The sequence below is a fragment of the Rana temporaria genome, chromosome 1 (genome assembly GCF_905171775.1).
Source record: "Rana temporaria chromosome 1, aRanTem1.1, whole genome shotgun sequence".
In the NCBI taxonomy this organism is placed as follows: Eukaryota; Metazoa; Chordata; class Amphibia; order Anura; family Ranidae; genus Rana; species Rana temporaria.
In genome coordinates this window covers 518436670-518451685 of record NC_053489.1, presented here as the reverse complement: position 1 = coordinate 518451685, position 15016 = coordinate 518436670, and the positions used below count along the sequence as shown (strand labels likewise).

Here is a 15016-nt window from a genome sequence, read left to right as displayed (position 1 = left end):
ATGGCTGTTCTGATCAGGTCTGCCTGCAATTTTTTCAGGAGGACTTGATCGGTTGTAAACAGAGGTCTGTTCATTTAGGGCCCTTTCACACGTACGGACAAACGGTCCGTTTATTACAAGTCCGTTTACGGACTTGTAATGTATCCCTTTGGGATTGCAGACGTTAGCGGATGATGCATCCGCCAACATCCACAACCATCCGCTTTTGCGGACGGAAGAAAACCCTACTTTTCTTCCGTCCGGCGGAACGGATCGGATGAATACGGACACACGGTCCGTATTCATCCGATTCCCCATAGGGGAGAGCGGAGGAGACAGGGCGGTCTCGGCACTGTGTGCGGGGACCGCCCTGTCCACCGACAGCTCAGCTGGGATTAATGGAGGAATCCCCGCTGAGCCAAACGGGCTCAATACGGATCCGCTCCGTGTGAAAGAGCCCTTACACCCAACTACCTCTGATCAAAACAAAAATAAGGGAATCTGTTCTGTTTTGGCGGATCGTAGGGCAGTCGGATGTAAACCAACACTGTCAGAACACAATAGCACAGCAGAGGAGATCTCTGTACCAACATTGGATAGTTCGTACAGAAGATTCTCTTACAGGCAAGAGATTAAAGCTGGTCATAGATGACTTTGTTTTGTTAAAACCAGGCAGACTGGAAAATAAAAATACACCACGAATAATTGCTCTATCCAAAAAAGCAAGGTGGGTGGAGAAATTCCCCCTACTGCGTGCCACACTATAGTTGGGACTCTTCACTGTCTGAATACACTGATCTGCAGCTACCAATTGACAAGAGTCTGTCTTCTGTCAAACAGCAATGTTGGATAATCTACAGGAGGCAAGTTATATTTAACCACTTCAGCCCCAGAAGGATTTACCCACTTCCGGACCAGGCCATTTTTTGTAATACGGCACTGCGTCACTTGGTTTTTATCTTTTGCACTCCTGTAAACACAATATTTTTACTTTTTGCTATAAACATCAAAAATAAAAAATCATCAGTTTAAAGCGGAGGTTCACCCTCAATAGAAACTGCAGCTTATTAAGACCGGCACAATAAATACATGTAAAGTCCGCTATCAATATTTTTTTAAATGATACCAATACCTTGATTCAGGAGACAATACCAGGCACTTCCGGGTATCCCTCCCACGGGAGTGGGCGTGTCATTTCATTTCCAAGCGCCCCAATATCTCCTGGGAGCACAGCGTCACATTTCCCAGGAGACGAGTGATAAGACAAATTCACTAAATATCACAGGATTTCACTCATCACGTGACCCATGAAGCAGGTCACGTGATGATGGCAGATCGAATTCCTGGAAGCATTTGCTTGTGGGCTTCACGCTGCCCACAAGCAAAATGGAAACAGGCAAGAAATTTTTATAAAGACAGATTTCATGCCGAGGGTGAATGCGGGGCAGTAGAAACATCCGAGTACAATTTTAATAACATTGCAAGAGTTAAATTAAGGGGGAAAAAAGAAAAACGTCCGGACCGCGGAACCCCCGATTTAAGTCAATATGTATTCTAAAAAAAAAAAAATTTTTAAATAAATAAATCGCAATAAGTGTATATTCATTGGTTTGCACAAAAATGATAGCATCTACAAAATATGGGATACATTTATTGCATATTTATAATTTTTTTTACTAGTAATGGCAATGATCAGCGATTTTTAGCAGGACTGCAACATTGCATCGGACAGACACTTGACACTTTCTTGGGACCAGTGACCTATACAGCGATCAGAGCTAAAAAAAATGGCCACTGATCACTGTATAAATGTCACTAGCAAGGAAGTGGTTAACACTAGGGGGGGATAAAGGGGTTAAGTGCTCCCTAGGAAGGCGTTTCGAACTGTGTGGGTAGAGTACTGACTGGGAGTAGAGAGTGTAAGAACAGCAGATCTCTCTCAACTTCCCTGACATAAAGGGGACATGTCTGTTTACATTGACAGATGCCCATTCTGGCTCAAATGAGCAATCGTGGGTGGCCGGCGGACATCACGGCGCACGCATCGGCTCCGCACCCCCTATAGCCCTTAAAGCGGCCACCGTACAGCTACGGCACTTTGCACAGGGAGAGCCAACCTACCGCTGCGGCTGGTCGGCAAGCACTTAACCCCCGGACCATATTGCTGGTCAAAGACCAAGCCACTTTTTGCGATTCGGCACTGCGTCGCTTTAACTGACAATTGCTATAATAAATATCCCCCAAAAATATATAAAAAAAAAAACTTTTTTTTTCAGTTTAGGCCAATACGCATTAGTCTACATATTTTTCGTAAAACAAAAAAAAATAAAAAATAATTGCAATAAGCGTTTATTAACCACTTACCCCCCGGACCATATTGCTGCCCAAAGACCAGAGTACTTTTTGCGATTCGGGACTGCGTCGCTTTAACAGACAATTGCGCGGTCGTGCGACGTGGCTCCCAAACAAAATTGGCGTCCTTTTTTCCCACAAATAGAGCTTTCTTTTGGTGGTATTTGATCACCTCTGCGTTTTTTATTTTTTGCGCTATAAACAAAAATAGAACGACAATTTTGAAAAAAATGAATATTTTTTACTTTTTGCTGTAATAAATATCCCCCAAAAATATATAAAAAAACATTTTTTTTCCTCAGTTTAGGCCGATACGTATTCTTCTACATATTTTTCGTAAAAAAAAAATCGCAAAAAGCGTTTATTGATTGGTTTGCGCAAAAGTTATAGCGTTTACAAAATAGGGTTTTTTTTTATGGCATTTTTATTAATATTTTTTTTACTAGTAATGGCGGAGATCAGCGATTTTTTTTTCGGTATTGCGACATTATGGCGGACACTTCGGACATTTTTGACACATTTTTGGGACCATTGGCATTTTTATAGCGATCAGTGCTATAAAAATGCATTAGATTACTATAAAAATGCCACTGGCAGTGAAGGGGTTAACACTAGGGGGCGGGGTGGCCTCACTAGGGGAAACACTGATCCTCGGTTCATACATTGTATGAACCGAAGAAAAGCATTTCCCCTGCTGACAGGAACGAGAGCTGTGTGTTTACACACACAGCTCCCGTTCCCCGCTCTGTACCGAGCGATCGCGTGTGCCCGGCGGCGATCGCGCCCGCCGGGCACACGCACGGGAGTCGGGGGCGAGCGGGGGGCGCGCGCGCGCCTCCGGCGGCGCGTGTGCGCCCCTAGTGGCGGCTACAAGGTAGGACGTCATAATACGTGATCTCGCCTAGGAGAGCCACCTTGTGGACGTATTATGACGGTGCGGCGACGGCAAGTGGTTAATTGGTTTGCGCAAAAGTTAGGGTTTTTCAAAATAGGGGAAAGTTTTATGGAATTTTTCTTAATAATTTTTTTTTACTAGTAATGGTGGCGATCAGCGCTTTTTATCGGTACTGCGACATTATGGCGGACACTCAGGACACATTTTTGGGACCATTGGCATTTTTATAGCGATTAGTGCCACTGGCAGTGAAGGGGTTAACACTAGGGGGCGAGGAAGGGGTTAATCATGTTCCCTGGGTGTGTTCTAACTGAAAGGGGGGGGGCGGTGGACTGTAACGAGTGATCGCGGGTGCCCGGTGGTGATCGCAAATGCCGGGCACGCGCCCCTATTGACTGCTCGGCGAGATGACGTATAGCTTGACGGCTGGTCGGCAAGTGGTTAAGCTATATCTAAACCCAAGAATAAAATTATATAGCAGCTTAACAGAGCATTCTAGGAGGACAACATTGCTCCTCCATAGATACAGATGCAGGGCAGCTACGGTAGTGAGTGTTGTCACTCTATGTGAGAAAGTGTGTTACCGACAGGATCATCGGGTAAAAATAATTCAGCGTTCGTAAGCTGCAATAAGTTGTTTTTGGGATAATAAATTTGCTTTGGCTTTTCTAAAGCCAATCTTTAAATATTTTATTATATATTTTCATGCGACAACACTGAAGAAATGACACTTTGCTACAATGTAAAGTAGTGAGTGTATAGCTTGTATTAACAGTGTAAATTTGCTGATTCTTCAAAATAACTCAAACAGCCATTAATGTCTAAACCTCTGGCAAACGTGAAGTACACCTTGAGCCCTGGTTCACACTGGTGCGTTTTGACATGTCAAATTGGTGGTATTTGCTGGAAATGAAACTGCCCTAATCGGTGCGACGCAGGACCAATTTCAAAAAGTAGCTTCTGTACTACTCTTTGCGATTTCGGCCCACGATTTACATTGGCATCTAATCGCAAGCCGAAATCGGGACTGACAAGCAGGAGAGAAATTGCGCGAGTACAGCTGAACTCGCACGGCTTCATACCCGCAGCCCAGTGTACACCTGGGCTTAAAGCGGAGGCTTACACAAAAAGTGAACTTCCGCTTTTTGGAACCCCCCCCCCTCCGGTGTCACATTTGGCACCTCTCAGGGGGGGTGCAGATACCGGTCTAAGACCGGGATTTGCACCACTCCTTGGTTCTGACTTCCTGGAGTCCTCCCCCCCCCCCCCCCCCCGCTGTCTTCTGGGAAACACTGTTCCCAGCAGAGAGCATGGACCAGTGACGGCACGCCGCGATACTCGCGCATGCGCAGTAGGGAACTGGGCCAGGTTCCCTACTGCCTTACCCAGGATGGTGGCGGAAGCGGCCGAGGACCGAGCGATTGCTCGGCCTCGTCTGCTGACATCGCGGGCACGCTGGACAGGTAACTGTCCATTTTTTTTTAAGTATTTGTAGCTGCTGGCTTTTATAAACAATTGGTGGAACCTCCGCTTTAAGTACACCAACTACTTAACATTGTAGCAAAGTGTCATTCCTTCAGTGTTGTCACATGAAAAGATAAAATATTTACAAAAATGTGAGGGGTGGACTCACTTTTTAGAGAAAAAAATTTAATAAAAAAGTATTTGTTAGCACAATCTGCCATTGGGTGGTCTCCCAATCATGCTCCTGCGTTGTCAAGCTGTCACATGTGCTCCTGGCGGAATGAGCTATGAAGACAATGCACAGGCATGGTCCACAGTTAATACTGCTTGTGACTAGTTAAAAAGGAGAAGTCCAGCCCAAGCTAGTTTGGCTGGGTTTCGCCTATGGGTCACAGGAGTGCAATTCGTTTTCCACTCATGGGACCCCGTTTTGAGCAGAGAGCAGACTGAAGTCCCCTTTCTGCAGACATCACAGGAGTCAGTCTAGGCCAACAGCAGAGTAAGTGCATGTGGACAAGAAGCTGAAACAGGCTGGGGTAGACCATCAGCACGAGAGATAGAGAGATGGAGAGATAGAGAGCAGTATTTTATTTTAAAATGATGTGGCCATTATTTACACTACACCATAGTGTAAATAATGAGCACATTAAACGTCCTGTTAGGGTTAATACCTACTGTAAGGGGGTCAGACGAAGAGACAAGGACAGCCCATGCCCTCAGGAGTAAACCAATCCTGCCTTGCAGCAACTCTCCCATGAGACTGAATGGTGCAGAATGACTGGACTAGGGGCTACTACAAACTCACAAATCAAACAAAGGCCTCCAATCATTTCCACAGTAACCAGAGCCTTTGCAGCCAAAAGCTGGGAAACATTTCTCCAGGGAGAACCTGAAGCAGCTTCCTGACTGATGCAACAGACTGCAGGCCAACACATCTGTCCGTCCTGAAAACACAGACAGTGCCTTTCCAACGGGGTAATGATCTGGCATTGTAGTCGCCGGCCGTACCAAATACCTTCTTGTCTGATGCGTCACTTCTACTGATGAACCTAAACTTGTAGTACAGCACAGACACAATATTACCATGCCTATTCTGACACAGGCAGCGCTCTTGGTTTCCTGATCCAACCTGGCCACAAAATAAAAGTTATATGGGACACCAGACAGGAAGTATATTCACAAAGACATAATAAAAAGGTGTAAAAAAATAAGATGGTCCCTTTCCTGACAAGTTATGTGTACGTCAAAGGAGATCTAAACGCAAGAAAGAAAACCAATATTGCAGTAAACCAGTCCTTGGATGCGATGGCTGCATTTATTTTCTTTTTACTGCTAAACTACACAAAAAAATTTTTAGTTAATGGCAACAGAAATATTTGTGTCCTTGTCACTTTCTGCACACTGAATTGAAATTCCCAATGTTATCAGCCAAGCATGATAATGTAGCTCATGGGTCTACAAACTACAGCCCTACAGTTATTCAGGAACTACAATTCCCATCATGCCTAGTCATGTCTGCATGTCGGGGTGTTACAATGCCTCATGGGATGTGTAGTTCTACAACAGCTGGAGGGCCGTAGTTTGAGGATCCCTGATGTAGCTCCTCCATAGATACAGTACATTGAGCAAGAATGGTCACCATAGGACAGGAAGTGTGTAATGCTTAGTACTGTACACAATGAAAAAAGCGAAGCGATCGTACGATAATCTGATCGTTCGTACACAGCAGTCAATCCCAATTCAACTGAAATTATCCAAAAGGGGACAAACATGAATTTTCTCTTGAACAATACCAGATTTACATTTATTCAATATGGTATCCGTCCAAAAAAAAAAAAAAAAAAAACACGCAAGTGACCAAGGCCGCACAATTGTAAACAAAATACAGCACAATGCATCACTTCTGAAGCTGTATTCTGTGGTACAAGAACATGTGACCAGAATAACAAAAAAGAAAAAAAGAAAGAAAATTGAATTGACGATCATTTGTCCGATATGCTCATTGTGTAAAAAGGCTTTAGTGGCAGCATCAGTAATAAGCTCTACCATAAGGAAGGAAAAAAAAGCTCCACAAAACGATCACCATTTAAACCTTTCCCGCCCTACCCTGGCATCCCTTTACAATGTTCTGAATGCTAGGGAGTAGGAAAGATTGGCTTATCACATGACCACTGACTTACTTCCACTGTGGTCACATGATTAGGAGCCGGTCCCTCCAGCTACAGATTCTTAGCAGGCACCAAAAGCTGTCTCACAGCTTGGAGCACGCTCAACACAAACTTTAGCTGCCCAGAAATGTATATATGTGGGTGTTAAAGTCCACTATTTTGTGGAGACACACACACGTTAGGCAGTTGTAAAGGGGTTAAGCCTCTGTTCACACCTGAATGAATGATTTGTCCTGCGTTTCTAAAATAAAAATTGCATATCAATGTGTCACGCCAAAGTCGTCCATAGGTTTTTTAGAGTATGATCGTGCGCCTACTGGCCCCACAGCTTTCAATGACAGCGCCTGACAAAAGCCCAGAAGATGTTTTTCACACCCAAGACTAGTAATCCCCTCCTCCTCCTAGCACTTTAGGCCTTTAAAAAAAAAAAAAAAAACTCTGAAGGTGAGGTTTTTAGTGTGCACCCATGACTGGGTCATCTTTGCTGCAGGTTTGAAATTGCACAATGTCAAGCCGGCAATGTAGTCCAACTTCAGAGGCGATTTGACAGACATTTGTGCGGATTCATGCACAGAAATCTATACAAAAATCGCCAAAAGTAGTAAAGGAACTACTTTTGGGAATCAATGCCATACGGAAACAGACAGTGCCATAGCCAGCAATAGCCATCGATTGGTACGCGATTTGATCGCATGACCAAAGTGAATCTAGGCTAGGAGTTGAATGCTCTCTTCATCTAGAGTAGTGGTTCTCAACTCCTGTCCTCAGGACCCACCAACAGGCCAGGTTAGAAAGATAAATGAATACATCACAAGTGATATAACTTGCTGCTCAGCAAATGCAGAATTCTAGTCTGCATATCACAAAGGTAATACTTAGGGCTCTTTCACACGGAGCAGATCCGTATTGATCCGCTCCGTTAGCCCGTTATTCCTCTGTTAATCCCCGCTGAGCTGTCGGCGGACAGGGCGGTCCCCGCACACTGTGCAGAGACCGCCCTGTCTCCCCTCCGCTCTCTCCTATGGGGAATCGGATGAACACGGACCATGTGTCCGTATGCATCCGTTCCGCCGGACGGAAGAAAAATAGGGTTTTCTTCCGTCCGCAAAAGCAGATCTTTGCAGACGCGGATGGTTGCGGACGTTAGCGGATGCATCATCTGCTAACGTCTGCAATCCCATAGGGATACATTACAAGTCCGTAAACGGACTTGTAATAGACGGACCGTTTGTCCGTATGTGTGAAAGGGCCCTTAAGCGATTGTAAAGGCTGTTTAAAAAAACAAAAATACAAACATGTGATACTTACCTCCTCTGGGTAATGGATTTGCACAGAGCAGCCTGGATCCTCCTCTTCTTGGGTCACCCTTTGAGTTCCCCCCCAGCCAGCAGCTTATTACCGAAGCTGAGTCAGAGCTCCCTGTATCCATTCAGACACGGAACCCCGACCTGGCCCATGTCCCATCTCTCCCTATTGGCTGACTGACTTGACTTAGCCACAGGATCCATAGAATGCATTAAGATAAAAAATCTTTTGCCTTAACAACTCCTTTAAAAATCTGACCTGTTAGTGGGTCCTGAGGACAGGGGTTGAGAGCCACTGATCTAGGGTAGTGGAGGCTGCAATACTTAAAGCGAAGCTTCCGCTGGAAAAAAAAAAAAAAAAAAATTTAAAAGCCAGCAGCTACAAATACTGCAGCTGCTGACTTTTAATATTAGGACACTTACCTGTCCTGGAGTCCAGCGCCGTTCACAGCACAGGACGAGCGATCGCTCGGCACTCTGCTGCCCCCCCCCCCCCGGTGAGGGAACCAGGTAGTGAAGTGCTCCGGCTTCACTGCCCAGTTCCCTACGGCGCATGCACGAGTCACGCTACGCCTGCCGATTGGCTCCCGCTTTGTTCTGGGAGCCAAGTGTTCCCAGAACACAACTGGGGGGGCAGGAGGCGATTTCATGCCCGCAGTTTACCCGAGACTGGGTGGCCGGAAGTGGGTGCAAATACCTGTCTTTAGACAGGTATCTGCACCCCCCTCCCCCTGAAAGGTGTCAAATGTGACACCGGAGGGGGGAGGGTTCCGATCAATGGGAGTTCCACTTTAAGGTGGAGCTCCGCTTTAATGGGTGCTTTGGTTTCCCTGGCCGCCAGCACTCTTCAAAGCTCTGTGTTGAGGGCAGCCCCTCATTGTCCTCATGTACACTCTAGTCCAGGAATGTGGTTGATGTAAACATCAGCTGGTTGTACACAAGTTGGTCGATCAACCATCAATCTGACCAATCAACTGCTGAACCAGCCAAGATTTAAACAGGCTTTAGAGTGGTCTTCTGGAACAAGGAATAATGTAATTCTTACAGATCAGTCCTCTACCCCTAGACTAAGCGGTAATAACCAAAAACTTAATACATCACAGCTTACCAATCACCAACTAGGGTGGCTGCGATAGTTTTAGGATTTTCCCTGTTTCCATCTGATGATCTGACCAGTAACACACCTACTGTATAAGGAGTGTCCCCAATCTGGATGAAGGAGCACAGAGGGCTCGGCTCCAGCATGGTCAGTCTAGGGGGGAGGATTAAGTGGAGCAGCAGATTGTTATGATTATACAGGATTTATATAGAACCAATTCAAGCAGCGCTTTACAAAAAGCCCAGCAGTAAAGTTACAATGCAATTCAATAGAAGACTAATTACAGGGCCCTGTTCATTAGAGCTTACAATCTAAAGCATTGTACACATGGGCTGTACGTCGGGAGACAACCGCGGGTTTAAAAAAAAAAAAAAAGTCTGACATTTGGCCCATGTGTATGTCGGCCTGGCCGGCTTCTGTGGGAAATGCCATGCTGAAAAAACAAGCAGCCAACCCACTCCCGATCAGCGCTGATCAGAGTGTTCGGGGGGGGGGGGGGCTATCCCCCCCATCAGAATACAACAGCTCCGTGGGGGAGATGGCTGAACTAACCTTGCATGGTTATCACAGCGGCTCTGACTGGAGCTGTCAGTTTTTCTTTGGGTTGCACGAAAAAAAACTGGAGTGTGTTCCAGGCATAAAGCAGAGCTCCGCCCAAAAGGACTTGTTCCTCTTGAATTGGCACTTTTGAGAAGGGGTAGCAGGTACCCAATTTTGACAGGTACCCGCTTGCCACTTGCGTTTTGAATGCTGTGGCGTTTAGAAACTGAAGATCTCCTCCCTCCAGTCTTCTGGGACCCTGACAGGTCCTAAAAGACTGCCTCCTACATTCACAATCCGCAGTGGGCACCTGGCTGTGAAGCCGCAAGCTGTCACAGCCCGTGCCCATAGTTAAGATGCCGGGGACTGAAGACAGCGGGTGAGCACACTTGATCCCGAGTGGCTTTTTTTAAAGTCAGCAGCTACAGTTTTTGTAGCTGACTTTTTCCCCACAGGTGACAAAATCCACTTTAAGAGGGTGATACAAAAGTTAGAAACTGTGGGGGGATGAGAAAAAAAAAACACAGTTAGTTAAAAGCAGGACAGGTCTCTCTAAAAGAGATGGGCTTTCAGGGATTGCCTACACATTAGGAGATTGGGGTAGGGAGCTCCAGAGGATGTGAAAGGCCCTAGAGCAGTGATGGTGAACCTTGGCACCCCAGATGTTTTGGAACTACATTTCCCATGATGCTCAACTACACTACAGAGTATATGAGCATCATGGGAAATGCATTTCCAAAACATCTGGGGTGCCAAAGTTTGCCATCACTGCACCAGAGCAGCGGTTTCCAAACTGCGGCCTGGGGGTTGGATGTGGCACTTTGTTTGCCTTTACCGTGTTCTTGAGGCACGATTCTTCCCACTGATACAAGACACTACTCTGCCAACTGGCACCAACAATGGGGCACCGTTTCTCCCACTGACACCAACAATGTGAAGCGCCCAGAGGCGATTAAATTGGCATGTGCGGCGCTATATAAGTTTTTCATTCATGTGACACCAATGGGGCACCATTTTTCCCACTGGCAACAATGGGGCACCGTTTCTCCCACTGATACCAACAATGTGACACCAATGGGGCACCATTTCTCCCACTGGCAACAAGGGGGCACTATTACTCCTAATGACACCAACGATAGGAGGAAGAATAGTGCCCGAATACCAAATGTGGCAACGTTCACTCACTGATGCCAGGAGAATTTCCACTCCCGCTGGCCACAATCAGAACCCTCTAAAGTCTTGGGACAATAATGTGGCCCTTTGTTTAGAATATTAGGAGACCCCTTGCTCTAGGGCAAGTCCTGGAGGAGGTGTTGTAAGGAGCGGTTGGGTGACATTTGGAGACAAGGATAGTGATGTATCTGTGGGCAGAGATGTGGATGTCTTTGTACGTTGTCTGTGTATTGTGAATTGTATTCGCTGGGTGATTGGAAGCCAGACTCCAGCTAATACTTTATAAGCAGTTACAGCACTTTCACCTTTTGGGATACGTTTTACATAAATAAAAGCTTGTTGTAAACACCCCTATCAGTGGTAAATGGCTGGTCTCATCCCTCTAACTGCTACATCTGCAGGAGTTTGTTGTGTTGAAGAGCAGACTTACTGACTAGATCACTGGTGAAGACAGAAGAAAGTGTAAAGAAATGAATGCAGCCATGAAAATAATTGGTAAGCTGCAATATAATAAACATTTGGGGGGGTTAATGCCGCTTGTACCATTATTTGCATGGGGGGGGGGGTATTTCCCCTTTTCCAGTGAAAGGCCCCATAGGCCGGCCTGTAGACAGGAGATGTGGGCTGTAATGTGTGCTATGGAGGAGACAGACTTCACACACAAACTTGTGCTGGCGGAGAAGTGAGGGAAGGTGAGCGGGGCTCTGGTGTGAGGGAAGACAGCAGTGTGCTGGGAATGTCCGGCCCTTCCACACAGAGAGGGAGGGAGGCTGACTTCTCTCACACAAGGACTTGTTCTGTGCGGTGCAGGCGCCATCGCTCTCCCCCCACCTCCCCCCCTTTCCTTCTCCTTTCCAGGGTCCCACAGCACAAGTTCGCACTATCCCGGACTGACTCATTGCCGGAATACGGGGGAGCGCTGTGGAGTCAGCCAGCCTCGCTGCTCCCCTGGCCGGGCCCCATACAAGAGCTGGGACAGAGGAGAAGGGGGGCTGCCAGCGGCTCTTCCGTCACTACAAGTCCCAGACGAGCCTTCTTCTATGGAGAGCCGCACTCCGCCCAACTAAACTACTTTATAAAGTGATCCCTCAATCCAGTCCGGACCCCCTTCTCTTCCCATCCCCCCCGCCCGCCTCGTTTACCTGCTGCTTGGCCGGCGGGCGGGGGGTCAGTCACCAAGCGGTGGCGGCGGGTCGGTGTGTGCAGCGATGCAGGGAAGCCGCTCGCATGCCTTCAGCAGCAGCAGCCCGGGATGAGAAGCTCCCTCCTCCTCCTGCACGGCAACCTGGATTGATCTGGTCTCACTGGCGTCAGGGAGTCGGAGCCGCCCCACTGCCAATACACAACACACCCCGACCAGGGACCGTCTGCAAAGCACAACCCAAAACAGGCGGCGTAAGGCCGCCCAGGGGCCCGTCTTAAAAGAGACAGAGGGGGAGGGGAGGGGAGGTTCCGTTCCCTCACAGAGCGAAAGCCGGGTGTAAGGAGAGGGTGTCCTCCTCATAGAGAGGTAACTGTACACACAAGTCCAGGAATATCACTTCTATCATGTAATGGGGTGTCCTCCTCATACAAAAGGGAACTCTCCAAGTCCAGGAATATCACTTATGTCATGAGGGTCTTCTCCTCATAGAAGGGGGAACTCTACACACAAGTCCAGGAATATCACTTATATCATGTCATGGGTTCTTCTCCTCATACAGGAGGAACTCTACACACAAGTCCAGGAATATCACTTATATCATGTCATGGGTTCTTCTCTTCATACAGGAGGAACTCTACACACAAGTCCAGGAATATCACTTATATCATGTCATTGGTGCTTCTCATACAGGAGGAACTCTACACACAAGTCCAGGAATATCACTTATATCATGTCATGGGTTCTTCTCCTCATACAGGAGGAACTCTACACACAAGTCCAGGAATATCACTTATATCATGTCATGGGTTCTTCTCCTCATACAGGAGGAACTCTACACACAAGTCCAGGAATATCACTTATATCATGTCATGGGTTCTTCTCTTCATACAGGAGGAACTCTACACACAAGTCCAGGAATATCACTTATATCATGTCATTGGTGCTTCTCATACAGGAGGAACTCTACACACAAGTCCAGGAATATCACTTATATCATGTCATGGGTTCTTCTCCTCATACAGGAGGAACTCTACACACAAGTCCAGGAATATCACTTATATCATGTCATGGGTTCTTCTCCTCATACAGGAGGAACTCTACACACAAGTCCAGGAATATCACTTATATCATGTCATGGGTTCTTCTCTTCATACAGGAGGAACTCTACACACAAGTCCAGGAATATCACTTATATCATGTCATTGGTGCTTCTCATACAGGAGGAACTCTACACACAAGTCCAGGAATATCACTTATATCATGTCATGGGTTCTTCTCCTCATACAGGAGGAACTCTACACACAAGTCCAGGAATATCACTTATATCATGTCATGGGTTCTTCTCCTCATACAGGAGGAACTCTACACACAAGTCCAGGAATATCACTTATATCATGTCATGGGTTCTTCTCCTTATACAGGAGGAACTCTACACACAAGTCCAGGAATATCACTTATATCATGTCATGGGTTCTTCTCATACAGGAGGAACTCTACACACAAGTCCAGGAATATCACTTATATCATGTCATGGGTTCTTCACCTCATACAGGAGGAACTCTACACACAAGTCCAGAAATATCACTTATATCATGTCATGGGTTCTTCTCCTCATACAGGAGGAACTCTACACACAAGTCCAGGAATATCACTTATATCATGTCATGGGTTCTTCTCCTCATACAGGAGGAACTCTACACACAAGTCCAGGAATATCACTTATATCATGTCATGGGTTCTTCTCTTCATACAGGAGGAACTCTACACACAAGTCCAGGAATATCACTTATATCATGTCATTGGTGCTTCTCATACAGGAGGAACTCTACACACAAGTCCAGGAATATCACTTATATCATGTCATGGGTTCTTCTCCTCATACAGGAGGAACTCTACACACAAGTCCAGGAATATCACTTATATCATGTCATGGGTTCTTCTCCTCATACAGGAGGAACTCTACACACAAGTCCAGGAATATCACTTATATCATGTCATGGGTTCTTCTCTTCATACAGGAGGAACTCTACACACAAGTCCAGGAATATCACTTATATCATGTCATTGGTGCTTCTCATACAGGAGGAACTCTACACACAAGTCCAGGAATATCACTTATATCATGTCATGGGTTCTTCTCCTCATACAGGAGGAACTCTACACACAAGTCCAGGAATATCACTTATATCATGTCATGGGTTCTTCTCCTCATACAGGAGGAACTCTACACACAAGTCCAGGAATATCACTTATATCATGTCATGGGTTCTTCTCCTCATACAGGAGGAACTCTACACACAAGTCCAGGAATATCACTTATATCATGTCATGGGTTCTTCTCATACAGGAGGAACTCTACACACAAGTCCAGGAATATCACTTATATCATGTCATGGGTTCTTCACCTCATACAGGAGGAACTCTACACACAAGTCCAGAAATATCACTTATATCATGTCATGGGTTCTTCTCTTCATACAGGAGGAACTCTACACACAAGTCCAGGAATATCACTTATATCATGTCATGGGTTCTTCTCATACAGGAGGAACTCTACACACAAGTCCAGGAATATCACTTATATCATGTCATGGGTTCTTCTCCTCATACAGGAGGAACTCTACACACAAGTCCAGGAATATCACTTATATCATGTCATGGGTTCTTCTCCTCATACAGGAGGAACTCTACACACAAGTCCAGGAATATCACTTATATCATGTCATGGGTTCTTCTCCTCATACAGGAGGAACTCTACACACAAGTCCAGGAATATCACTTATATCATGTCATGGGTTCTTCTCCTCATACAGGAGGAACTCTACACACAAGTCCAGGAATATCACTTATATCATGTCATGGGTTCTTCTCATACAGGAGGAACTCTACACACAAGTC

At 46.1% G+C, this 15016-nt stretch overlaps 1 protein-coding gene across 1 annotated transcript in view; it reads right to left on the bottom strand.

Annotated features, from left to right (window-relative positions):
• SMAD1 (SMAD family member 1) overlaps positions 1-12349 on the bottom strand; it is a 92713-nt gene extending 80364 nt beyond the window's left edge. Inside the window, exon 1 of the mRNA XM_040331639.1 lies at positions 12117-12349. The gene's annotated coding sequence lies outside the window, so the exon portion shown is untranslated. The remainder of the gene's footprint in view (positions 1-12116) is intronic.
• Positions 12350-15016: the final 2667 nt, after the last annotated feature.